The sequence below is a fragment of the Martes martes genome (genome assembly GCF_963455335.1).
Source record: "Martes martes genome assembly, chromosome: 2".
NCBI classification, from domain to species: domain Eukaryota; kingdom Metazoa; phylum Chordata; class Mammalia; order Carnivora; family Mustelidae; genus Martes; species Martes martes.
This window is the reverse complement of record NC_137889.1, coordinates 129,314,102-129,341,824: the sequence shown is the minus strand read 5'-3', so window position 1 is coordinate 129,341,824 and position 27,723 is coordinate 129,314,102.

The following is a 27,723-nucleotide window of genomic DNA, read 5'->3' as shown; positions in this document are numbered from 1 at the left end:
CCCATATGCCAGCAATGAACAAATGGAAATCGAAATTCGAAGTACAATAACATTACACTGGCATCCCCAAAATGAGTTACTTATAGATATCTAACAAAATATGTTTAAGAACTAGATAAGACAAACTCTAAAGTTATGATTAGAGAAATAAAAGAAGCTCTAAATAAATGAGGAGATATTGTGAGGTTTGGGATAGGAAGACTCAGTATTGTCAACATGTCATTTCTTCCAATATGCATCTACAGATTCAGTGAAATACAATAAAAAAAAAAATCTTATTTTGTCAGTGTCAACAAACTGATTCTGAAGTTGATACAGAGAGGCAAAAGAGCCAGATTAGCAAACACGAAATCAATGAACAAAATCAGAATACTCACATAGCTTAACTTCAAAACTTACTGTATAGTTTCAGTAAACAAAGCAGTGTGGTATTGATGAATAAAAGAGAAAAATAGACCACTAGAACAGAATAGAGGGCTCAGAAATATACCAAAATACATATAGTCAAATGCTCTTTGACAATGACCAAAGGAAATGTAATAGAAAAAGTGTAGCCTTCATTAGATAATACTTGACAATTGGACATTCACATGGGAAAAAGAAATGTAGACACAAACCTAGCGCTTTCTATAAAAATTAACTCAAATTGGATCATAGACTTAAATGTAGAATCCAAAAATTTAAAAATTTTAGTAGATAACAGGCAAATCTAGATGACTTCAGTGTTAGTGTTGACATTTAGATACGACTTCAGAAGTACGATCCATGAAAGAAAAGACTGATATGTTGAATATTATTAAAATTAAAAACTTCCACTCTGCAAAGGACAATGTTAAGAGAATGAAGAGACAAGCCATACACTGGGCTTAAATATTTACAAAACCAGGGTCTGTCAAGGGGCTGGTACCCAAAATATATGAAGAACACTTAAAATTCAACCATAAGAAAAACCAGCATTGCCTGACAATAAAACATGGGCCAAGGTCTGAAGAGAGGTCATCAAAATAGATACCAGATGGCACATATGCTTATGAAAAGATGCTCCACATCATGTGTTATAAGAAAATTACAGATTGAAACAACAATGAGGTATCATTACACACCTAGTACAATTGTTAAAATCCAAAGCATTAACAGCAGTAAATGCTTACCAGAATGTGGAGCCACAGGAACTCTCATTTATTGCTGGTCATAATAAAGCATGGTTTGGACTTTGGAAGACAGTTTGGCAGTTTCCTACAAAACTAACTGTATCACACTTTTTGGTATTTACCTTAATGAGCTGAAATTTTATATCCATTAATAAACCTGTATACAATCTTTATAGCAGGTTTTTTTATTTTTTAATTTTATTGATTTATTTTTTTTAAAGCAGCTTTTTCAAAAAGAAGATTTATTTATTTATTTAAGAGAGAGTGTGAGTGTGAATATGGGGAGGGGCAGAAGGAGCTAATCTCAAGCAGAGTCCATGCTTAATGCAGAGCCTGACATGAGGCTCAATCTCATACCCATGGGATCATGGCCTGAGCCCAAACCAAGAATTCGACACTTAACCACCTGAGCCACCCTGGCACCGCTGTTTATGGGAGCTTTACTCATAATCACCAAAACTTTGAAGCAACCAAGATGCCCTTCAATAAGTGGATAATTAACCTGGGGTACATTCAAACAATGGCACATTAGTGATATAAAGAAGTAAACTTCCCAGTCATGAAAAAATCATGGAAGAAATTTAAAATATATTGCTAAGCAAAAGAAGCCAATCTGAAATGACTACATACTGTGTGATTTCACCTTCATGACATTCCAAGAAAGGCAAAACTGCGGAGATAGGAAAACAGGGACTGCCAAGGGTTCGCTGGACAGGGACAAACAAATAGGTGGAGCACAGGGCAATGGGCAGTGGCACTATTCTGTATGATGTTCTATGATGGTAGATGTATGTCACTATATTTTTGTCAATTCATAGAATGAACAACAAAAAGAGCAAATCCTAATGCAACCTATGAACTTTAGTTAATGATAATTTATCAGTAGCAGCTCATCAATTGTAACAAACATACTATGCTACTCTAAGATGCTAATAATAGAGGAACCTAAGTGTGAAGGGTTACTTAGGAATTCTCTGTACTTACTGTTAAAATTTTCTGTAAACCTAAATTGCTCCAAATATAGTCGATTAATGAAAAATATTATAGTCAATAAAGGAGTTGATGATTCTATAAATTCTTCTTCAAGTAATTGTCAATATAGGAATGTATGTCAATAAACCTATATGATAATAACTGAATCAAAATACTTAAAGTTTAAGCAAATAATTCATTTTAAAATTTGTTACTCAAATTATCAAGCCAAATTGTTTTAAATAACAACCTGAAGTTCTCTATAGTATGTAAAGATATAATCATTCCTATAAAGTGTGTGTGTGTGTGTATATATATATATGTGTGTGTGTGTGTGTGTATATATGTATATATATTTATATATATGTATACATATATAATCTCATAAAACAATTTTCAGTATATATATACACATATATATACACATATATACATGTATACATGTACATATATACATATATATGTATATATATACATATATATACCGAAAATTGTTTTATGAGATTATTTTGTTTTCTTTGGTAATTTAAGGATAAAGTTACAGAAAGCACAATAATTTTCTTTTAACAAAATAAGACATTACTATGTATACTTCCTAAATATGATTATTTTTATTTCACTATGTCAACATTGTCCCCATCATTTCATTTACCTTCTCTGAGAATCTATTACTTCAAATGTTATTTTTGTTTCCAGGATCATCAGTTATTTTCTTTTCATTGGCTTTTTTTATTTGAATAACCATAGGTTAACTTGTTTTGGATGTGGAAAAGGCTTATTTAAAAAAGACAAAAACCTTCTTTTAATTTCCCATACTTACCTTTCACTTCATATACTCAAAAAGTTTATTCGTATTTCCTTGTCATACAATCTATTTTTAATTCCTTATAACCTAAATGGCAGACCCTGACATCCACATATTCCAAAAGTTCTCCACAAAATAATACATAAAAAGAAAAAATCTGCATAAATTGTAAGCATAGAATGCTAAATATCTAACTGTGATTTAAAAGAAATTAAAGCCACTAATATACAATTAAAATAGGGACACAATAAAAAGGTTTATCACACAAGTTGAGGTATTTCAAAATGCAATTCAAGCTTCAAAATAAATATTATGCACATTTGTACTTTTATTAATTTGTTCAGACTCTCCCATCTTTTTGTTGTTTATTTTTTTAATTAATATACTTTATTTTTTAGAGCAGTTTCAGTTTCACAACAAAATTGAATGTAAAGTACAGAGTCCCCTACAGCCCCAACCCTCCACAGACACAGCCATGTTATTATTAACATCCCACACCACAGTACTAAATTTGTTAGAATGACACATCATCCAACCTCCAAAGTTTACATTACAATTCATTCTTAGTGTACCTTTCACGGGTTTGGACAAATATATAATGACTAGGTATCCACCATTACAGTATCATACGGAACTGTTTCACTGCCCTAAAAATCCTCTGTGCTCTACCTTTCATTTCTCCCTCCTTCCTAACCCCTGGCAAATACTGACTTTTTTTTTGCTATCTTCATAGTTTTGTCTTTCCTGGAATTTCATGTAATGGGTGTCATACAGATTGTCTTCTTTCACTTAATAATACACATTTAAGTATTCCATGTCTTTTCATGGCTTTGTAACTCACTTATTTTTAGCATTGAATAACTAATATCCCACTGTCTCCATGCACTATAGTTTATCCTTTCACCTAACTGGGGGACACTGGGTTGCTTCCAAATTTTGGCAATTACGAAGAAAGCTGCCATAAAAATCCAGGTACGGGTTTTTTTGTGGACATAAGTTTTCAATTCACTTGGGTAAATATGAAAGAGCATGATTGCTGGATCACGTGGTGTCTGTTTTTGAACATAAATTCTAATACCTCCATGTTTTCATGTTTTATATTCCAGATCATTAACTAATCAAAAGCAAAAAAAGAAAATGGAGCTTTCTCTATTGACTGTTATTGAATATGCCCTACTGATTCTGAAGAAATAATATGTACATATATTCTGCTATCTTGATTTTCAATTTGTAATATTATTAAAATCATTATGCTATTCTTACATTTATTACAACAACAAATACTTTCAAAAGCATCTTCATTTTCAACTTTCATTAAATTGACTTCCTAAACTTTGCTTTTTTTCCCATGTAGTAGGTGAAAAACTCAAAATTAAGCACTGAACCTAAACTGTCTTTTATTTGAAGCATCTGTTGATATAAAGCCAATTTTATATAAATTAACTTTAGCTGTGAAATTCTCCTGTTATAGGAGTCAAAACTTTAAAAGCTCATGTCACATTTCCTACACGTACAAGAAATCTGGCAATTAAAAGTTATTAAAGATAATTAGAAAAATAGTAATTTAATTAAAATAAAAACTAAAGTTCAATGAGTTACATAAAAATGTGCTTTCTGAAATTGTATGGGTTAAGTTGTCACCTTGGGCTACACTTTAATAACTAAAATACAAACTTACTTTTCAAGTAGTTGCTGATTCTTCTTTAGGGATTTTGCTTTCTGATTCTTTTGATCATGGATACCAATATATCTTGCATGTTGATGGCATCATAGAAATCAACAAACATTTTGGTAGACTGCATGATCATTAATTCACTTTTTTTTTTAAGTATCTAATTTACTTCCGTATACTCCTTCCCATTAAAAAGAAGTTATAGTAAAATAAAAATTCAAACTTTATAATAATGCGTTGTTATAAATTTCCACTATACAATAAATTAAAAACAGCCGCAGCTAGACTATATGTTCTGAGGTAGGATTCCTTAGTGTCTACTTTCTGCACAGATTGCCTAGATAGCCAATCTGTAAGTTCCCATCTTTCCCAGTGATCCCCAGTGACTGACCACCTTGAGATCCATGCACGTATCAGCACAGGGCAAAGCATGACTAGAGATCAGGGCAGGAGCATTATCCTAACTCCATCTGCTATCTGAAGGATCTGTTACCAGCTCTAGGTCCTTTCCATACTGCTCAGCTTAGTGGCCTGAGAAGAGAAGCATTAGACAAGAGAACGTTGTCTCAGGAAAGGGGAGAGTGAAAAAAAGGAATGATTACCTCTTTCAAATTGATGATATCTTAAAGTAAAATTTAAGTTTGCCGCATATACATCTTACCGATTGAAAGACCCCCCCCCCCAAAAAAGGAGGAAACTGTAAATGTAAATAGTAGTTCAATAAAATCCTCACATGTTTATTTTATTGCATGGATTGATAATGATACTCTATTACAAAATTGAACATCTAGTACCAATGATAATGGGACTGGATACTAGGATATCAAGTACAAATCAGAACCATACTAGGCAAACAGGTTATATGTCATCTTACATGTGTGTGTGCATTCCCCTAGTGTCAAGATTGTTTAAATTGATTGTACTACCCAGTTTGGACAGGCCATTCATTCACCCTATTTAATTTTGTTAGGTCAGTGGTTCTCAACTGAATGCCATTTATGTTGCAGGGGACAATGGGTTATATCTGGAGATTTTTTTTTAATTAATTTTTTTTATTCTGTTATGTTAGTCACCATACAATACATCATTAGTTTTTGATGTAGTGTTCCAAGATTGATTGTTTACATGTAACACCCAGTGCTCCATGCAATACATGACCTCCTTCATAGCCATTACAGGGCCAACCCTCCCATCCCCTCCCTTCTAAAACCCTCAGTTTGTTTCTCAGAGTTCACAGTCCTCATGCATCATCTCCCCTTCCAATCCTCCCCCTTCACTTTTCCTTTCCTTCTCCTAATGTCCTCCGTGTTATTCCTTATGCTGCACAAGTAAGTGAAACCACATGAGAATTGACTTTCTCTGCTTGACTTATGTCACTCAGCGTAATCTCCAGTCCCACCCATGCTGATGCAAAAGTTGGGATGTCAGCACTTGGGGTACTTATTGGCATCTAGTGGGTGAAGGCCAAGGATGTTGCTAAACATCCTACAATGCACAGAACAACCCCCCCCCCCCAATTAACAAATCATATGTCCACTCTGTTAGTAGTGCAGAGGTTCAGCCATTAGCATCTAACTGTTGGATCAAAAACATATAAAACTATTGATTATTTCAGTTATCATTGCCATATTTCACCTAGGTCTCTGTTAGTAATATTCAACCTAAATTAAAAAAAATGTTTTTAAAGCATTTGGACTTTTGATGTATATGATAAAAATAAAACAAATAGAATAGGACAGTAAGAAGTTATAAAAAGCCTTTCAAGGACCTCACTTCTAGAAATTACCTCATTAATTCTCACACTATGCCTATAGGGTAGGCAGCAATAATTACTGTATCTGTTTTACAGATGAGCAAAGTTGGTCACACAGAGGTTAATTACTTACAAAAGTTTAATTTGAGAGTTGGTTATAGGACTGGGAATAATATGCCAATCTTAAAATCCCAAACTATATCTTCTTACTCTATAGCAGATCTAGTCCAAACAGTTTTTCATTATTATATTAGCAATTACATTTTACCATGAACATGAGGAGTGATATTAAACTTTTATTTAACATCTGATTTATCAATTTGATATATTTAGATTAAATGGCTATTAAATTGAAAGCATTTTACTAAGTATTATGAAAATATATATGTAGTGACCTGAGGAAGGGTCTTGAAGGTCAATATGGAATTGTTCTCCAGATTCATCTTGCCTTAAAGGGAAAATCCTCCCATTCAGTAAGGCAGTCCTGCATATGATCTCCACAGATCAAAATCTCTGGAAAAGTCAATGCTTGGAATTATTTTTTCTATTGCTAATTAGCATAGTTCACTAGATGATTCTGATTGTTAGAATACTTCCTATTTACATATATCATCCCTTTATAACTGGAAGTTTGACTGGGAAAATAATATCTTTCCAGATGTATGTCCTAAGAGAGCCTCTCCAAAACTGAATATATGATGGTGGCCAATAATTAGGATAACACCTGGTGCTTAATAAATGTGGAATACATGCTAATTATTGTTATTATCGAAACTCCCTAGATGAGGAATTAGATAAACACTTACTGAGTTAAATTTTAACAACTAAAGTTATCACTACCCCTTTGTCCCCACCACTTTCAAGGTGGAGTAACAACCCATTCCAGTCCTAGCTGCTTTTAACAACCCATTCCAGTCCTAGCTGCATGTAAATAATAATATTGAACGGATCTTCTCCTTAACTTTTAAAAATAAATGTTCACAGCAAGGAAAATTAAAGTTCTCCAATTAAACTACCACACCAGAATTAATGTAAACTTTCTTAAATTTTGTGTTTCAGTAATGAAGCAAAATGAACCAAAAGCAAACTTAACCACTTCTTTTAAATGATTGAATTAAACTCACAGCTTACATGCTATTAATATTTCTAAGTAATTCTATCAATTGAGGCAGAATAGTATGTATATTGGTTAATTTTTTAAGTTTTAGGGAAAACTCAAATAACCGATTCAGTGTCTTATGTGCTTTTGACTTTGGACAAGTTCTTCAGTCTCTCTATGGTATTCCTTACCTATAGAACAGAGGTGATGGTAATAATATTATTTACATCACTGAGTTTTTGTGAAAATTGAGTCTATCGTAATTAACTTAAAATTGTACCTAACATAAAGCGATCAATTAATAAACATAAACTAAAATTTAACTAGTTAATTAATTAAAACAAACATAAACTAATTTAAACTTAGTATTATACCATTTTCTAAGGTAAAATGCCAGTTTAATTAATTGTCTTAGTGTTTCCGTTCTTATACTGACAATTTTATGCCATGACATTGATTTAAAAAATAAAGTTAATATGATGAAAGTAGTATTTTTAGTTGTTCAGCATGGTTGTGGAAGGATATCCAAAAAAGGAGAGAATGGAACAACAGAGATGAGGTAGGGGTTAATAAAATCATCTAAATGTGGAGAATAAGATATTAAGATGAAATAATAAAGACTAAGTGTCCTGAAACAACCTGCAAAGTCAACATTATAGAATGTAACATTGTCTCATTTGTTTGATACCAAAATAAGAAAGCAAATGCCTTCTTGGGAAATAGGGGGAGATAATTTTTCTCTTCCCAAATATATGTTATTTATGGTTGGAAAAGACTAATGTGATCAAAGTACATGATAGTGAAGACAGCCTTCCACTGTTTTGAAAGGATCATCATCCCCCCTCCCCAACTCATTACTTTGCTCATATGTTTGCAATAACAAATCCTCCAAGAAGTCATTGTTTGAAACAGCATTTCAATTCATTTCAATTTAGGCACTACCATTGAAAAATATGTATCATGTAACTTATAGTAACTTATAGTTACTCTGTCTAGTGAATCCAAAAGGATTTTACAGATGCAAACATAATAAGAAAAATTTAATTTTTTTTAATTAAAAATAAAATGTGAACAGGAGAACATGTTCTGCTTCCTGCTTGGATATGGAGATTTGCAAGATTGTGTGTTCCTACTAAAAAAAAGATAAAAATCTAAGTAATAAAAATAAAATAAATTATAGGTTTTTAAAAAATTATTTTATTTGAATTCCAGTGTAGTTAACATACAGTGTTATATTAGTTTCAGGTGTACAATACAGTGATTCAGCAATTCCACATATTACTCAGTGTTCATCAAGGTAAGTGTGCTTTTCATCTCCATCACCTATTTCACCCATTCCCTCACCTACTTCACCTCTGGCACCAGTTTGTTCTCTACAGCTCAGAGTTGTTTCTTGGTTTTCCTCTCTCTTTCTTTCCCCTATAATCATTTGTTTTGTTTCTTCTATTCCACATATGAGTGAAATAACACAGTATTTATCTTTCTCTGACTGGTTTATCCTTAAAATGATGAGAAATGTGAGAACTCAAAGAAATCTAAATCAAATAAATTCCAAAAAGTGAAAAGCTCTTCATAGGAGAGCTTCTTTAGTGATGGTGGAACCCTAGGCAAATGAGAAGTCCACTATGATGAAGGAAGGTGAACATAGCTGAATGTTTAAGGAATTTTCCGTATCTGCCTCTGGGCTGCCATGACAGATCAAAATCCCACAGTCTCAGACACAAAGTGAATTTGCACCCACTTCTTGCTCATAAGTGTTCACTAAATATTCATTGGAAATATACCAAAAGCTGGGGCAGAAAAAGAGAGTTGAGTGGTTCCCTGTGTTATAGAGACTCAATCTATCAAATGCAAGTAGCCATTCTCAGAATGCGTCTGGCCAGAGCAGGAGAGCTGAGGAAATTCAATCAGAAAAACTCCAGATTTTCTGGGGGGGAAAAAAAAAATCTGAGAGTGAGGCAGTAGAGCTAAGAAAAGTATTCAAGGATTTCCATGAACTCCTGCCCTCTGAAGTCCAAAAGTCTGAAGGCCAAAAGGGATCCAAGTCCGTGGATCCACTAGACAGCAAAGAGATTACCCCAGTGACACAAACCTGGAAATTATTCTGAAAAACGGGGAGAAATGTTGGACAGTTCTATGAACTGGCAATTTGGCTGTTAAGTTTTTTTTTTTTTTTTAATTTAAATTCAATTAGTCAACATAGAATACATCATTAGTTTCAGATATAGAGTTCAATAATTCATCAGTGGCATATAACACCCAGTGCTCATCTAGAATCTCCTCAGTTCCTCAGTGCTCAGTTCCCTAGCCTGGTGGGGGGAAAGTCCCAGTTCCACCAATGAGATATCCAAGGTCACAGCAAGGACCGCTTTCTGTTTAGGACATAGAAATCTGCAATTTTGCTTTTAACCTAATAATTGAAAAAGCCAGTAAGATACAAAATTATATATTTTCTTGAACCTATCAAAGAACTGAAGTCATAAGGCAACTAAGTAAATCATTATCATGGAGGAAGTTCAAATTATCATATAAAATGTCCTTGACTTTCCATCATACAATTTCTATTTGTGTGAAACACACATCCATATTTTACCCTTTTCTGTCTCAACTGTGAAGCATCAATCCTTTCTGCCAGCAACCCTATAATACCACCCAGCTACCATTTTATTTCCTTGCTCCTTATATGTGAAAGACTTCTCAAAATACATATTGGGGTCAAAAATGGTATTTTAAGGAAATCAGTTTATCTGTGGTGACTGAATTGCAAAGTGAAAGAAAGAAAGAAAGAAAGATCAAAGAGCTAGGAGTTATTCCATGACCTGAATCATGCCTCTAGAAAAAGGAAGACTATGAAGATTTTTGAGCAAAATTTTCCAATAAACTAGAACAGATATGCACTGTTATTTAGATTATTACATCACAGATATTAGATCAGTTGATATAATTACCTAAAATATCCTTTTACATAGGGTGTCTGTGTGGCTCAGGTGGTTAAGTGTCTGCCTTTGGCTCAGGTCATAATCCCAGGGTCCTGGGATCAAATGCTGCATCAGGCTCCCTGCTCAGCAAGAAGCCTGTTTCTCCCTCTACCACTCCCAGTGCTTGTGTTCCCTCTCCCTCTGCGTCTCTGTTAAATAAATAAGTAAATAAAATCTTTAAAAAAATAAAAAAAATAAAAATGAAAAAATAATCCTTTTATGTATTCTAAAAATAAAGATGACTTTCTTACTTTCATGTAGCAAAATATTTAAAAAGTTCTAATTACTAGCAGCATAAAAATATTGACATTTGAAAATGTTAATCTTTTAAATTCTTACATGCATAAAATCCCTATTATTCAATTGCATACATTTCTAAATAAGTTGCATCTCATGAAAACATAATTAGAGCAGCTTGAAGTTACATAAACTGATAACTTTTACTATTTATTTAGCATAAAGTAGATGGCTAGCTTATAATTGCCAAAACCTGGAATCATAAACCTAGGAATTTTTCAGTAGGTGAATGGATATATAAACTGTGGTACATCCAGAAAAGAAAATATTCAGTGCTATAAAAGAAGTGAGCTATCAAGCCATGAAAAAAACATAGAGGAAACTTAGATGCATATTACTAAGTAAAAGAAATCAATTGTGCTTATTGTTTTATTCCAACTCTATGACATTCTGGAATAGGCAAAACTATGGAGACAGTAAAAAGATCAGTGATTGCCTGGAGTTTGGAGAAAGGGAGGGATGACAGGTAGAGTACAGAGGATATTTGGAACAGTTAAACTACTCTGCTTGATACCGTAGTGGTGGATACATGTCATTTTACATTTGTCCAAACAGATAGGATATACAACACCAAGAGTGAACAGTAATATAAACTACAACTTTGGGTGATTATAATGTTTTGATGTAGGTTCATCAGTTATAACAAATGTATCATTCTGGTGGGGACACGGATAATGGAGGAGAATAGTCATGTAAGGGGCAGAGGATATATGAGAACTCAGTACTTTACACTTGGTTTTGCTGTGAACCTAAAACTGACCTAAAAATAAAATCCATTAAAAATAATAATAATTAAAATTTTAAAAAAAGGAGATGAGTAAAGAACTCCCTAAAGTAATTTGTGTTCGGTTTATGTCACATGTAATGTCATTTGATGAAGAGAAAAGGCATTTAACACCCACCTTACTGGTTATTGGAAGAACCTATTTCCTTGTTATACTGTCCTCTCCACAAATTTCCCTGATTTTTTTTTTTTTTTTTTTTTTTTTATGATGTGGTTTTTGGCTTCCCCAGGTGATTTGACAGAGGGAGTAAGAAGGAAGTACAATGCTTTTAATGAGCTAATAATAATTTCTAACATAATCTATTGATCACACAGACCAATCTTGACATAGAAAAGAACGAACTATACATGGTTGTGAATACTAAGAAGTCTAGGTCACTGGGAATCATCTTGGATCTGGCTACCCTAGCAAAATGTAGCAAATACCATATAAAAGCACATTTTTTTATTTTGCTTGCTATTCACATGGTTCTACTGTCAGATGTCAAGAAATATCCCTGTTTATTTTGCATGGAATTGTTAGGATTTATTTTACAGTTTTATTGAGATACAGTTGACTTATTTCACTTACATAAGGTCCTCAAGGTCCATCCAGGTGATCACAAATGGCAGGATATCCTTTCTTTTTTCTTTTCTTCTTCTTTTTTTTTAATGGCTGAGTACTACTTGTGTGTGTGTGAGTGTGTGTGTGTGTGTGTGTGTGTATCAGAGTAAAATTACCTCACATCTGTTAGAATGGCTACCATCAAAAGAATAAGAAACAACACATGCTGTGGAGAAAATGTGGAGAAGAGGGAACATTCTTGCACTGTTGTGGGATTGCAAACTGGTACAGCTACTATGGAAAACTTTCTGAAAGTTCCTCAAAAAATTAAAAATGAAACTACCATTTGATCTAGTAATTCTACTTTTGGAAATTTATCTGAAGGAAATGAAAGCACTGTGTTGAAGAAGTATCTGTACTCCCGTGTTCACTGAAGCATGATTTGCAATACCTAAGACATGGGTATCTATCGCTACATGAATGGATTCAAGTGTTTTTAATCAATGTATTTTTTTTTTTTTTAGATTTTATTTATTTAGCAGGAGGAAGGGCAGAGGGGGAGGGAGAAACAGATCACCTGCTGAGCAGGGAGCATGTCATGGGGCTCAATCCCAGGACCCTGGGATCATGACTTGAACCAAAAGCAGATGCTTAACCGACTGAGCCACTCAGGCACCACTACTTAATGTATTTTAGAGGTAAGTCACCTTGAAAGAATTTTGTGTTTATTGTTTTACATTGTATAATAATAGAAAATCTCCTACCTGCCTTTAAATTCCGTATTGTTTCTTAAAAATTGACTGTATATTGTGTTGATAATACATTCCTTTTTTTTTTTTTATCACATTGGTGGAACAAACCATATAATTTATTTTTTTATTTTTTTTGAGTTTACATTTTTTTATTTATTTTATTTTATTTTTTTTATTTTAATAAACATATAATATATTTTTATCCCCAGGGGTACAGGTCTGTTAATCGCCAGGTTTACACATTTCACAGCACTCATCATAGCACATACCCTCCCCAATGTCCATTTCCCTACCACCCTTTCCCATCCCCCCTACCCCCAGCAACCCTCAGTCTGTCTTTTGAGATTGAGTCTTTTATGGTTTGTCTCCCTCCCAATCCCTTCTTTTCATTTTTTCTTTTCCTACCTCCCCCCAACTCCCCCGCCTTGAATCTCCACTTTCTCATATCAAAGAGATCATATGATAGTTGTCTTTCTCTGATTGACTTATTTCGCTAAGCATGATACCCTCTAGTTCCATTCACGTCGTCGCAAATGACAAGATTTCATGTCTTTTGATGGCTGCATAGTATTCCATTGTGTATATATACCACTTCTTCTTTATCCATTCATCTGTTGATGGACATCTAGGCTCTTTCCACAGTTTGGCTATTGTGGACATTGCTGCTATAAACATTCGAGTGCACGTGCCCCTTTGGAGCACCACATTTGTATCTTTAGGATATATACCCAGTAGTGCAATGGCTGGGTCATAGGGTAGCTCTATTTTCAGTTTCTTGAGGAACCTCCACACTGTTTTCCAGAGTGGTTGCACCAGCTTGCATTCCCACCAGCAGTGTAGGAGGGTTCCCCTCTCTCCGCATCCTCGCCAGCATCTGTCATCTCTTGACTTGTTAATTTTAGCCATTCTGAGTGGTGTGAGGTGGTATCTCATTGTGTTTTTGATTTGTATTTCCCTGATGCCGAGTGATGTGGAGCATTTTTTCATGTGTCTGTTGGCCATCTGGATGTCTTCTTTGCAGAAATGTCTGTTCATGTCCTCTGCCCATTTCTTGACTGGATTATTTGTTCTTTGGTTATTGAGTTTGATAAGCTCTTTATACATTTTGGATAGTAGCCCTTTATCTGATATGTCGTTTGCAAATATCTTCTTCCATTCTGTCAGTTGTCTTTTGGTTTTGTTAACTGTTTCCTTTGCTGTGCAAAAGCTTTTGATCTTGATGAAATCTCAATAGTTCATTTTTGCCCTTGCTTCTGTTGCCTTTGGTGATGTTCCTAGGAAGAAGTTGCTGCAGTTGAGGTCAAAGTGGTTGCTGCCTGCATTCTCCTCAAGGATTTTGATAGATTCCTTTCTCACATTGAGGTCCTTCATCCATTTTGAGTCTATTTTCATGTGTGGTGTAAGGAAATGGTCCAATTTCATTTTTCTGCATGTGGCTGTCCAATTTTCCCAACACCATTTGTTGAAGAGGCTATCTTTTTTCCACTGGATATTCTTTCCTGCTTTGTTGAAGATTAGTTGACCATAGAGTTGAGGGTCTATTTCTGGGCTCTCTATTCTGTTCCATGGATCTATATGTCTGTTTTTGTGCCAGTACCATACTGTCTTGATGATGACAGCTTTGTAATAGAGCTTGAAGTCTGGAATTGTGATGCCACCGACTTTGGCTTTCTTTTTCAATATTCCTTTGGCTATTTGAGGTCTTTTCTGGTTCCATATAAATTCTAGGATTATTTGTTCTATTTCTTTAAAAAAATGGATGGGATTTTGATAGGGATTGCATTAAATGTGTAGATTGCTTTAGGTAGAATAGACATTTTCACAATATTTGTTCTTCCAATCCATGAGCATGGAATATTTTTCCATTTCTTTGTGTCTTCCTCAATTTCTTTCATGAGGACTTTATAGTTTTCTGAGTGTAGATTCTTTGCCTCTTTGGTGAGATTTATTCCTAGGTGTCTTATGGTTTTGGGTGTGATTGTAAATGGGACTGACTCCTCAATTTCTCTTTCTTCTGTCTTGTTGTTAGTGTAAGGAAATGCGACTGATTTCTGTGCATTGACTTTATATCCTGACACTTTACTGACTTCCTGTATAAGTTCTAGCAGTTTTGGAGTGGAGCCTTTTGGGTTTTCCACATGTAGTATCAGATCATCTGCAAAGAGTGATAGTTTGACTTCTTTGCCAATTTGGATGCCTTTAATTTCTTTTTGTTGTCTGATTGCTGAGGCTAGGACTTCTAGTACTATGTTGAACAGCAGTGGTGATAACGGACATCCCTGCCGTGTTCCTGACCTTAGCGGAAAAGCTTTCAGTTTTTCTCCATTGAGAATGATATTTGCGGTGGGTTTTTCATAGATGGCTTTGATAATATTGAGGTATGTGCCTTCTATCCCTACATTTTGAAGAGTTTTAATCAGGAAGGGATGCTGCACTTTGTCAAATGCTTTTTTGGCGTCTATTGAGAGTATAATATGGTTCTTACTCTTTCTTTTATTAATGTATTGTATCACATTGATGGATTTGCAGATGTTGAACCAACCTTGCAGCCCTGGAATAAATCCCACTTGGTCGTGGTAAATAATACTTTTAATGTACTGTTGGATCCTATTGGCCAGTATTTTGGTGAGAATTTTCGCATCTGTGTTCATCAAGGGTATTGGTCTGTAATTCTCTTTTTTGGTGGGATCCTTGTCTGGTTTTGGGATCAAGGTGATGCTGGCCTCATAGAATGAGTTTGGAAGTTTTCCTTCCATTTCTCTTTTTTGGAACAGTTTCAGGAGAACAGGAATTAATTCTTCTTTAAATGTTTGGTAGAATTCCCCTGGGAAGCCGTCTGGTCCTGGACTTTTATTTGTTTGGAGATTTTTGATGACTGTTTCAATCTCCTTACTGGTTATGGGTCTGTTCAGGTTATCCATTTCTTCCTGGTTCAGTTGTGGTAGTTTATACGTCTCTAGAAATGTATCCATTTCTTCCAGATTGTCAAATTTGTTGGCGTAGAGTTGCTCATAGTATGTTCTTATAATTGTATTTCTTTAGCGTTGGTTGTGATCTCTCCTCTTTCATTCATGATTTTATTTATTTGCGTCCTTTCTCTTTTCTTTTTGATAAGTCTGGCCAGGGATTTGTCAATCTTATTAATTCTTTCAAAGAACCAGCTCCTAGTTTTGTTGATTTGTTCTGTTGTTTTTTTTAGTTTCTATTTCATTGATTTCTGCTCTGATCTTTATGATTTCTCTTCTCCTGCTGGGTTTAGGCTTTCTTTGTTGTTCTCTCTCCAGCTCCTTTAGGTGTGGGGTTAGGTTGTGTATTTGAGACCTTTCTTGTTTCTTGAGAAAGGCTTGCACCACTATATATTTTCTTCTCAGAACTGCCTTTGTTGTGTCCCACAGATTTTGAACCGTTGTGTTTTCATTATCATTTGTTTCCATAATTTTTTTCAATTCTTTAATTTCCTGGTTGACCCATTCATTTTTTAGAAGGATGCTGCTTAGTCTCCATGTATTTGCGTTCTTTCCAAATTTCCTCTTGTGATTGAGTTCTAGCTTCAGAGCATTGTGGTCTGAAAATATGCAGGGAATGATCTCGATCTTTTGGTACCGATTGAGACCTGATTTATGACCCAGAATGTGGTCTATTCTGGAGAATGTTCCATGTGAACTAGAGAAGAATGTATATTCAGTTGCTTTGGGATGGCATGTTCTGAATATATCTGTGATGTCCATCTGGTCCAGTGTGTCATTTAAGGCCTTTATTTCCTTGTTGATCTTTTGCTTAGATGATCTGTCCATTTCAGTGAGGGGAGTGTTAAAGTCCCCTGCTATTATTGTATTACTGTCGATGTATTTCTTTGATTTTGTTATTAATTGGTTTATATAGTTGGCTGCTCCCACGTTAGGGGCATAGATATTTAAGATTGTTAGGTCTTCTTGTTGGACAGACCCTTTGAGTATGATATAGTGTCCTTCCTCATCTCTTATTATAGTCTTTGGCTTAAAATCTGATTGAACTGATATAAGGATTGCCACCCCAGCTTTCTTCTGATGTCCATTAGCATGGTACATTGCTTTCCACCCCCTCACTTGAAATCTGGAGGTGTCTTCGGGTCTAAAATGAGTTTCTTGTAGGCAGCATATTGATGGGTTTTGTTTTTTTTATCCATTCTGATACCCTGTGTCTTTTGATTGGGGCATTTAGCCCATTAACATTCAGGGTAACTATTGAGAGATATGAATTTAGTGCCATTGTATTGCCTGTAAGGTGACTGTTACTGTATATTGTCTCTGTTTCTTTCTGATCTACTCCTTTTAGGGTCTCTCTTTGCTTAGAGGACCCCTTTCAATATTTCCTGTAGAGCTGGTTTGGTGTTTGCAAATTCTTTCAGCTTTTGTTTGTTCTGGAAGCTCTTTATCTCTCCTTCTATTTTCAATGATAGCCTAGCCGGATATAGTATTCTTGGCTGCATGTTTTTCTCATTTAGTGCTCTGAATATATCATGCCAGTTCTTTCTGGCCTGCCAGGTCTCTGTGGATAGGTCTGCTGCCAACCTAATGTTTTTACCCTTGTATGTAACAGACTTCTTTTCCTGGGCTGCTTTCAGGATTTTCTCTTTGTCACTAAGACTTGTAAATTTTACTATCAGGTGATGAGGTGTGGACCTATTTTTATTGATTTTGAGGGGCATTCTTAGCATCTCCTGGATTTTGATGTTTGTTCCCTTTGCCATATTAGGGAAATTCTCTCCAATAATTGTCTCCAATATACCTTCTGCTCCCCTCTCTCTTTCTTCTTCTTCTGGAATCCCAATTATTCTAAAGTTGTGTCGTCTTATGGTGTTGCTTATCTCTTGAATTCTCTCCTCGTGGTCCAGTATTTTTTTGTCTCTCTTTTGCTCAGCTTCTTTATTCTCTGTCATTTGGTCTTCTATGTCACTAATTCTTTCTTCTGCGTCATTTATCCTAGCAGTGAGAGCTTCCATTTTTGATTGCACCTCAGTAATAGCTTTTTTGATTTCAACTTGGTTCGATTTTAGTTCTTTTATTTCTCCAGAAAGGGCTTTTATCTCTCCGGAGAGGGTTTCTCTAATATCTTCTATGCCTTTTTCGATCCCGGCTAGAACCTTGAGAATCGTCATTCTGAACTCTAGATCTGTCATGTTACCAATGTCCTTATTGATTAGGTCTCCAGCCTTCGGTACGGCTTCTTGTTCTTTTTTTTTTGAGGTGAGTTTTTCCGCCTTGTCATTTTTTCCAGATAAGATTTGCTTTCTCCTGCTGTGGAATTCTGCTGTTCTTGGTGAGTGAAGTTGGTTTTGGATCGGTTTCTTGTTGATCTTCTGGGAGAGGGGCCTGTAGTCGTGATTCTCAAGTGTCTTTGCCGCAGGCGGAATTGCACCGCCCTTGCCAGGGGCTGGGCTAAGTAATCCACTCGGGTTTTCTTTCAGCAGCTTTTGTTCCCTGAGCGCTTTCTGTAGAGTTCTGGAGGATGGGAATGAAGATGGCGGCCTCCCAATCTCTCGGCCCGGCCCGGAGGAGCCGAGAGCTTGGGGTTCCGCTCCTCAGTGCACCCTCAGAGAAAAGCGCCCAACCGCCCTGCCTCCCTGGCCTGCGGTTGTGCCTTGAGGAAAACAGTCAATTGCTGGAACCTGGAGAAAAGCGCCTGGTCGTTTCCGTGTCTGTGGCCTCTGGCCGCGCTCCGAGCCCAACCAGCCTGTAACCAGCACAAGGTAACTCCGGGCTGAGAGCTCAGTCCTCGGCTCTGTCGCTGTAGCCGGCTTCCCCGCTCCAATACCTGCGAGCTCCGCGGCCCTCAGACAGTCCCAGTTCTTCTGTGACCCCGCGGGACCTGGGTTATACTGACCCCGCCTGGGTTTACCCCCGGTTTAGCCCCTGGAGCGATAATACATTCCTTTATTAACAAAACTATTGATAAAGCTTCTGCTATTGTAAAAGATTCTTTATTTTATCTAACATTTTTTATATTTAGAATAATTACAGGTACTTACTAATTCACATTATAAATGCATTTTGACATTTCGTTTTAAACCCACATTAGAACAAATTTTTAGTTTAAGAAAGAGCTCCTATGGTGTTAATCCACACTAATGATGCACAATTTTCTGATAAGCACCATTAATGAATCTTAATGTCATTAACTTTATGGTAGATTCTGACTTAATTATATAACTTGACAAAAGAACCTTACAGGACACTAAACAAAATTTCTAGTTAAGACAGTCTTAATGTCTGCATCTGAAAACAAATGTTCTACAACATATAATAAATAATTAAGTGCATACTATTTGAAGTCCTTATAACTAATATCCAAGAGAATAGCTATATTTAAAAAAATCTCACTAGGGATGGAAGCTGTGAAAAGATTTTATGTGTAATTTTAGGTTACTTTTATATGAAATAAGACTCCTAATTTTCAGGTTTATGTTTCTGAAACAATAAATATTGCTCACTTGTGAACTTGTGTTAACAATTTCATTCATAATCAACAGTGTGGCAGATAATATGTTTGAGAAGATCATCTGTGACCTGATCAGTTGAGAAAACATTAGACAGTTTGAAACTTATTGGTCCATTTTGATATTTACAATCACTAGATGGCACCACCTATACCAGATTCTTGATGTCTTCCAGTGCAGGGAGTGGCCAACAAAGATTTGGTCCCCATTCTGCTCATGATTTGAATATCCTGTCAATCATTCCTGTGTGTGACAAACCAACTTTTAGTTATCCTTACCTAGAACCTCTCTCTGACTTACATATAAACACAAAACGTAAAGTACATGATTTTATCAGACAGAGTTATCCAGGAAATCAATTCCTTTATAAATTTAGGGAACATTACACATTCTTTGGTTGGGAATGTTACCAAATATTGTTTGCCACTTACTTATATCACAGATCACCCTGTTCATGGTATTTGAATTAACAAGAAAACCTTTCTCTATTGGTTTGCTTTGTGGCTTTTACATTTAGATCCATATGTGGATCTAAGCACCTGACTACTTTATTATTTATGTTTTTCAGTCTAGATATTTATATACTGAAATATAACTTATTTCCCTTTTATTTGTCCCCATGATAAAACTAGGGCATTGCACTGATTTTTAAGAATATAGTTGCAGTTAGATTATAACCTCTGTGCATTTAATTTAAGTGAAGTAAAAGGAAAACTATTATTGTTGTAAGGAGATGTTGAGTCTGATAAGGTTGAGAACTAATTTGAAAGTGGTTTTCATGCAGTATGGAACTAGTACAAGCTCTTTTCTGGGAAATGTTAAATAGAGCAAATTAATGCTACTGTGTTGAATTTCCTTGTCTTCTGATTTAAATATATCTATATCTATATCTATATCTATATCTATAGTTACTATACAAAATGCACCAAATTGCTGTTTTGCTATTTTTAAAGATTTCATTTATTTATTTGACAGAGAGAGAGAGATCACAAGTAGGAAGAGAAGCAGGCAGAGAGAGAGAGAGGAGGAAGCAGGCTCCCTCCTGAGCCAAGAGCCCAATGCAGGGCTCGATCCCAGGACCCTGGGATCATGACTCGAGCTGAAGGCAGAGGCTTTAACCCACTGAGCCACCGAGGTGCCCCTGTTTTGCTATTTTTAATTTCTTAGTTTGGCCTACAAGATTTAGTTAAAACATAGGACAAAATAATTTTCTATTTTTTTTTTTTTTTGTACATTGTAAGCTCAAGTCACCACATGCCAATCCTCCCCAGTTTTCCAGTTTCTTACTCACTCTGATTGCCCGTGTTTCAATACTAACAACAAAATGTTTTTTTTTTTTCTATGCAGAGCTTTCCCATCCCCATATTCAAACTTAATTCAAATCTCTTCTCAGACAATAAGCCAATTTATTTTTAAAATATTTATTTTTAAAATATTAAAACAATATTCCATCATATAAAATTGCCTTATTATTTTGCAAATAAGACAAGTCTGGACCTCTAAAGAAACAAAGAGTAAATGTATAGCAGGTCAACTAATCCTTGCTATTCAAACTGTGGCCCTTAGACCAAGACCCTGGCATTACCTAAAATTAATTACCTATTAGAAATGAAGAATCTTGGGAGGCCTGGGTGGTTCAGTAGGTTGTGGGTCTGCCTTCTGCTCAGGTCGTGATATTAGGGTCCCAAGATCTAGTTCCACATCCAGCTCCTTGCTCAACAGGGAGCCTGATTTTTCCTCTGCTTGTTGCTCCTCTTGCTTGTGTTCTCTCCTCTTTCTTTCTCTGACAAATAAATAAATAAAATTTATTAAAAAAAAAGGGAATACAGAATCTCAAGTCCCACCCCAGAACTACTAAATCACAAAAAGCATTTTAACAAGACACCTCGGTTACATGTATCACATTAATACTTTAATCCAGTCCAGTTGTTCCAGTCTATTTTAATCAATTTGCTTATAAAGACCTTATATACACAGAGATTCACAAACTTCTCCAGGACCACCAGTATCTTTTACATAGACTTCAACATACAGGTATTAAATTGAAAAGCTATTATAAAAATTAACAATAGCATTATCACTTTTAAATAATAGAAAGCACTTTAAAATGGGCTCTATTAATGTCTCTTGACAATATTTAATTTATATCTAATTTGCTTACTTAAATTTTAGGTTGTAGTGATGATAGATAATCATAATCATAATAATTGGATTTCTTTTTCTTAGATTCTGATACATACCCGCTCACTTAAGAATGTTTCTTTTAAACTTTCTTTGCCTTTTTTTCCCCCTTAAAGATCTTATTTATTTATTTGACAGAGAGAGAGAGATCACAAGCAGAGGAAGTGGGAGGAGAAGCAATCTCCCCACTGAGCAGGAAGCCTAATGTGGGATTTGATCCCTGGACCCTGGAATCATGACCTGAGCTGAAGCCAAACGCTTAACCTACTGAGCCACCCAGGCACTCCAAGAATGTTTCTTTTTGGAACAGAATGAAATTTTTGAATTTTTCATTAAATCAATTAAAATCAACAAAATTTAGTAAATTCTAATGAATTCTTATAATTTTGCAACAAACATTCTCTAGATTTAAATATTTTTTTTTCAATGTGTATTTGGTTGTTTATATCATCATAATATAGAGAATATTAAAGTTGTGCTGGTAAGGTTGTATTCATTACTTAAGAAGTTTTAGAATATAAGTGAGGTTTAGTGGGGTGAGGTCTGGAGCAGATGACCAAGAAAGAATTCTTGAGACATCTTTGATGCAAAATGGTGGCTTATTAAAGTACAGGGGCAGGACCCATGGTCAGAGAGAGCTGCTGCCCTGGGATTGTGAAGGGTGGCAGGTTACTACCATGAGGTTGGGAAAGGTAAGGAAAAGGGAGGTTTCAATAGAACTTTCATATGCTAAAGAGGACCTACCAGATACCAGAGGCCTTGCCATTGTCAAGGTCCTTTTTTCCCTCTAGTAAGGTATTAACATTAAGATAGGTGGGAGATTTCTAAACAATGTCACATATGTCCCACCCAGGAGTGGGGGTGGGAGAAGGCTGCTGGGTGTCAGCTTTTGCTTTGTTCTCAGCCAGCCTTCTGCTCCCTCATCATTACCATTAGATGAATTACATAGCTGTAAGACCTACTTTTGTGTTAAAAGAATAATGAGACATGTCTTTTGCTGTAAATGAATGTAATAATTTAGAATAATTACTCAGATTAGAATAGCCTGAGTATACACATCTGAAAAAGTGCTTTTTTGGTATATATATATATATTTTTTTTTTTAATTTTTTTTTTTAATAGGATGTTAACATGACTTCACATTCCTTTTGAATTGTGTAATTTTGTTTTTGGTAACATTTGGGAAGTAGTAAATTGAAAATTAAATAGTAACAAGAGAGACTAAAGCACTAGGAAAGTACTCATCTCTATTTAAAAAAAAAATCAATTATATTTAGTATCAAGAGAAGCTGAACTGCAACTACTTTTAGTTTAGTTCATTAAAAATACAGTGAAAATTCAACTATCAGTTTTATGTAACAAAGAAGACCAAAGAAAACAAAATGAAAACTGTTGGGTCCATAATCAAAGGAACGAGACTGTTACAAAGCAAAGGTCAAGCAAAGCTTTATTTCGTGCCAAGCATCGAGAATCAAACCAACCAGTTGGGGTAGCCTCTTACAGAGAGGGCCACCCCTCCCTGCCTTTTTGACTAACATTTATAGAGCAAAGGCCATGTGGTTGAGCCTGGCCACACACAGGTGGCCAATGAAATTGTAACGCACAGAGAAAGCTGCACAGTCATGCTGGGTTACACATGGGTGGCCAATTGAATTACAATTCACCCTATAGTAGCTATTTGAACTAGCCTATTACCTTGGTCAGAATTGGCACCCAAAAGGTGCCCAAAAGGCGGGGCCCACACTCCTTGGTAGCTAGGGAGACAGTATGCATGCTTTACTGATTGGATGTCTCCACCTGGCCCAACTCATCACTGAATTCAGGCTCTGTTACCTTCACCTGACCTGATCCGCCCTTGTATTTGGGCTCTGTTATCAGGGACTGGTTGACCATATTCTACTGGTTTCCTGGACTTGCTTTTAAGTAAGTTCCCCTGGTGGGGGGCAGGGTCAGTTTAGGTTTTACTGCACAAACAACAAAATCACTGTTTAACTGGATGGAATCACTCTGGCTAAATAGGCCCTTACAAAAACTATAATATTTTTATTTTTTTGGTTATAAAGGTTTTAGGGATATGCTTTCTTACAAAACAAAACAAAAACACAGCCCTCTTGTTTGAAGCATAATTTTTCTAAAGGGTTATTTTTGCTATAATATGCTTTCTATTCTAGAATTTTCTCTAAAATGAACTGAATCACCTTTTGAAACCAAAACAAAGTAACAATAAGCAAAGAAAAGCTAAATTAGCTCTTATATTCTTTTTAAAGTTTGTCTAAGTCATGGTGCCCAAGGGGCAAGGAAGTAATTGTTTGGGGCTTAAAAGTCCTTTTCTAAGAATTTTTGCTCTGAAAGTATAAACAAAATTGTTATTCCAATGAATAAATACCAAACCAAATAGAGTTATCAACAATATTCATATTGTATAAATAAAAGATTTAATTGAAAATATACATAAATCATATTATAATTGTGTGGAAGCATTTCTAAGGAAATATATAATAACAATGAATTGTTATGAATTGTTATGAATTGCATTAATACATTTATATTAAAAAACAGACCACTATCTGTTATTTTTTGTATTCACTTATAGTACCACACCTTTGCTGCTACATTTCTATTTCCACATCTTTGCTGATGGTATGGCCACTGAATGACCCATAATATCTACATATTACTTTTAAAGTACATGCCCAAAATTAAAATTATTAAAGTTTAATAGGTGTTCATATGCTATAAGATTCATTGACATCATTAAAATCAATATTCTGAGGCACATTATTCCAAATACATATTAAATTATTACTAAAGGCAAAGACTCCGGTGTCAGTTTTGCCTAATGACAGGTTTTTTTTTTTAAATGATTAAGTTATCTCAATTTATAAAATAAGATCACATTTTGGATTTTGACCTCATAAAATAGTGTTTTTATCACATAAAGCCCTCATTATGGTGTCTAGAAAATAGAAATCACTCAGATGTTAACTATATTTCAAGTTATAGTTCCAATGTTATGGACCTCATTATTAATCTGCTAATAACTGATTTTTAAAACAGCCTTTTTAATCTTAAATTTACATATATTAGAATCAAATGGATTGATAAATAAGGCTGGTCACAGAACTACACTGGGCAGGGAGATCCCAAGGCCATGCATAGCTACACAATTGCAAACAGTTTCTAAGAGAAACGGCTGTACTCGCATAATGGTTTATTACAATAAAATGATGTGAATTAAAATCAATGAAGAGAAAGATGCATGGGACAAATCCCAAGAGAATCAAGGTACAAACAATCAGGTGTCCTATTCTAGTAGATTCATATTGAAGCATTTACTCCTTCCAACAACTCTGAATGACTACATGTGCTGGGAGGTATTGCCAACCAGAAAAGTTCACCTAAGCCTTGGTGTCTAGAACATTTATCGGGGTCAGACATGTACCCATATATCACACGCATGACTGATTTCAGCTTGACCCATTCCAGCACACTGGAGATAAAATAGGGATTTACTCTAAGTCACAATTTAGCATTAACTCTGAGATCAAATTTGTATCTCTCAGCCCAAGGCCTGACGCATATGAAAAAGATTCTATCAAGCACAATATTCAAGGGCTTAGAGTTGGTCACCCAGAGTCAGCAAAGAACAGCCCTGAAGAAGGCTATTCATGGTGATATTCAGGTTTTGAGCACCTCAGGTCTGATGAGTTAATCGTTTCATGCACAATGCTTTCATAAAAGATGGTAAAGTGGGAAAGAAGAAATATTTGAGGAGATAATGATAGAAACTGTTTTTGGTGATGGACATATATTCATGGTTTCAAGGAGTTCAGTACACCTCAAGCAAGACAAAGGCAAAGAAAATTAGGTTTAGACATATGAAGGAAAAACTTCTGAAAGCCAAAGACAGAGAGACTCTAAAAATGGATGGGGAAGGGCATATTAAATTCGCAAATCAATAATAAAAAAAAGCATTACTGACATCTCATCTGAAGCAATGGGAACTAGAGAAATGAATCACACCTTCAAAGAAATAAAAGTGAAAAATATAAAATTACATAACATGGAAGAATGTCATTCAAAAATAAAAATAATGAAATATATTTCCGAAGAAACAAAAGTTGAGATGATTTATACTACAAGAAATGTAACATACACTTCCATTTATACAAAATACAAAAACTGGAGTACCTGGGTAGCTCAGGCTATTAAGTGTCCCACTCTTGATTTCGGCCCCAGTCATGACCTCAGGTTATGCGAGCTCTGCATTGAGCTTTGTGCTGTGCCTGAAGTCTGTATAAGATTCTCTCTCTTTCCCTCTCCCTCTGAGTCTTGCCTCATCCCCTGCTCCTTCTCTCTCTAAAAAAATAAATAAATACATACAAAATACAAAAATTGGCACAAATGTCATACTTAAAAATACACAAGGAGATCATGTAAGTATAAATATATGCAGAAGGTTATCATATCAATAACAGGAAAAAATGAGGCGATCACAATTTGGAAAGAGAGAGAGTACTTGGGGATACTGAAGCATTGACATTGCTCTATTTCTACATTCTAAGTTGTAAAATAGATTTTCTAATTCATAATAATTTATTAATATGTTCATTATGTTCATGTATACATCTGCATTCATGTTATGACCTATAATAGAATAGAAATTTTATTTGTGAGAGGTCTATTACTTATGAAAAAACTAATATCGAAAAGGCTATTCATCGATTACTGATTTATTTAAATTGTTCACTTTATTTCAAGGGAACTGAAGGGGCATAATATCAGAGAAAATGATAGCACTTGTATATTTGTGTGGGCTTTTTGTTTTGTTGTTTTTTAAGTTTTGACTTTTATTGATAAAACTATAAGGGGAAAATTCTATTGACATGATAATGTGAACACAGATATCTTATTGTATCCTCAAAAAAACTTTAAAACCAGCTGATGTAATATTAAAAATAATATATTACTTGGATCAATTAGTTTACTTTAGGACTTCATATACATACCATAATTCTTCAGGAATCTCAAAAAATAGAATGTACTGCAGAAAGGAGCAGACAATGACTGAGCGAAGCTGACAGGATTACTAAAATTTCTAAGCTAGAAGGTGCCATCCCAAGGCAAAAAGTGAACCATGAAGCAGGTGTGCCACATACTATTTGGAATCCATTTCATAACATGCTGTTTGTCAGAATTTGAAACCAGCAGTGCTGTGGGACTACAAAGTTCATGTCCATTGTCTACAGCTATGACAAGGAGAAGCTGGGCCCAAAGTTAGGGTTATGCCCTTGATGCAACAGGTGGGATCAGCTAAAATGAAGGTGTATACTGCCAGAAAGCTCCATATTTTAAGGTTTTTCCCCAGCAAAGGTGCAAAGGAGAGAGAGAGAAAAAAAAATAAAAAGGTTTTAGAGAAAAAAACTGTTGAGAGTGCTTACAGCCTAGCCAATTCCCTTGAAATTCAAACTTTTTAACTAAGAATTGTAAAGTAACATAACAATGAAACCATTTTTTTAACCATTTCTGCACCAATTCCAGAGAACTGTAAAAAGGGCAGTTTTATAACATTTTGATACCTTTTGGGATAAGAATTCAAATTTTTAAGAAATTTATTAGCCAATTTTACACAGTTTTCTTTCTAGATTAAGTTTAAAATAAACTTTCAAAACTCCATTAATACCTTCTAGGATTTTAGTTAGGGCTGAATTATATTCACAGTTCAACTAAGAATTGAAGTATCATTTTTAAAATACTGAGTTTTCCTACAGAGAAACGTAGTATATCTCACCATATTTTCAGAGGCAAGTATTTTGAGAAGTCAAACTGATTTAAGAATTATGAAAAAATTCATGTATTAATATATCCAACTCTTCACTTAACATCTCCACTTGTCAAAAGTACATCACTAATGTAAATATTCATATTGTAACTCCTTTGAGTTTCTCCCTCTACCAACATTTCTCATCAGTCTATGGCACTTCTGTTCTTCCAATAGTTTACAAAAATGTCCTTGAAGTCACCCTTACTTTTTCCTTCCCAAATCACTGCTACCATCTAATGACCAGGGCCTTTGAACAGCCTTGTCACATATAAAGTGCTCAACAAATATTTGCTGAATGAATAAATAAATGAAGCCATCTAAGAGTCCTATAGCTTTTCCCTCGAGTCATCTCAAATTCATACACTTTATTTCAGATTTATTGTTTCCATAAAGTATTAGATTATTAATTTAGACATAAAATACAGATGATGTTGTC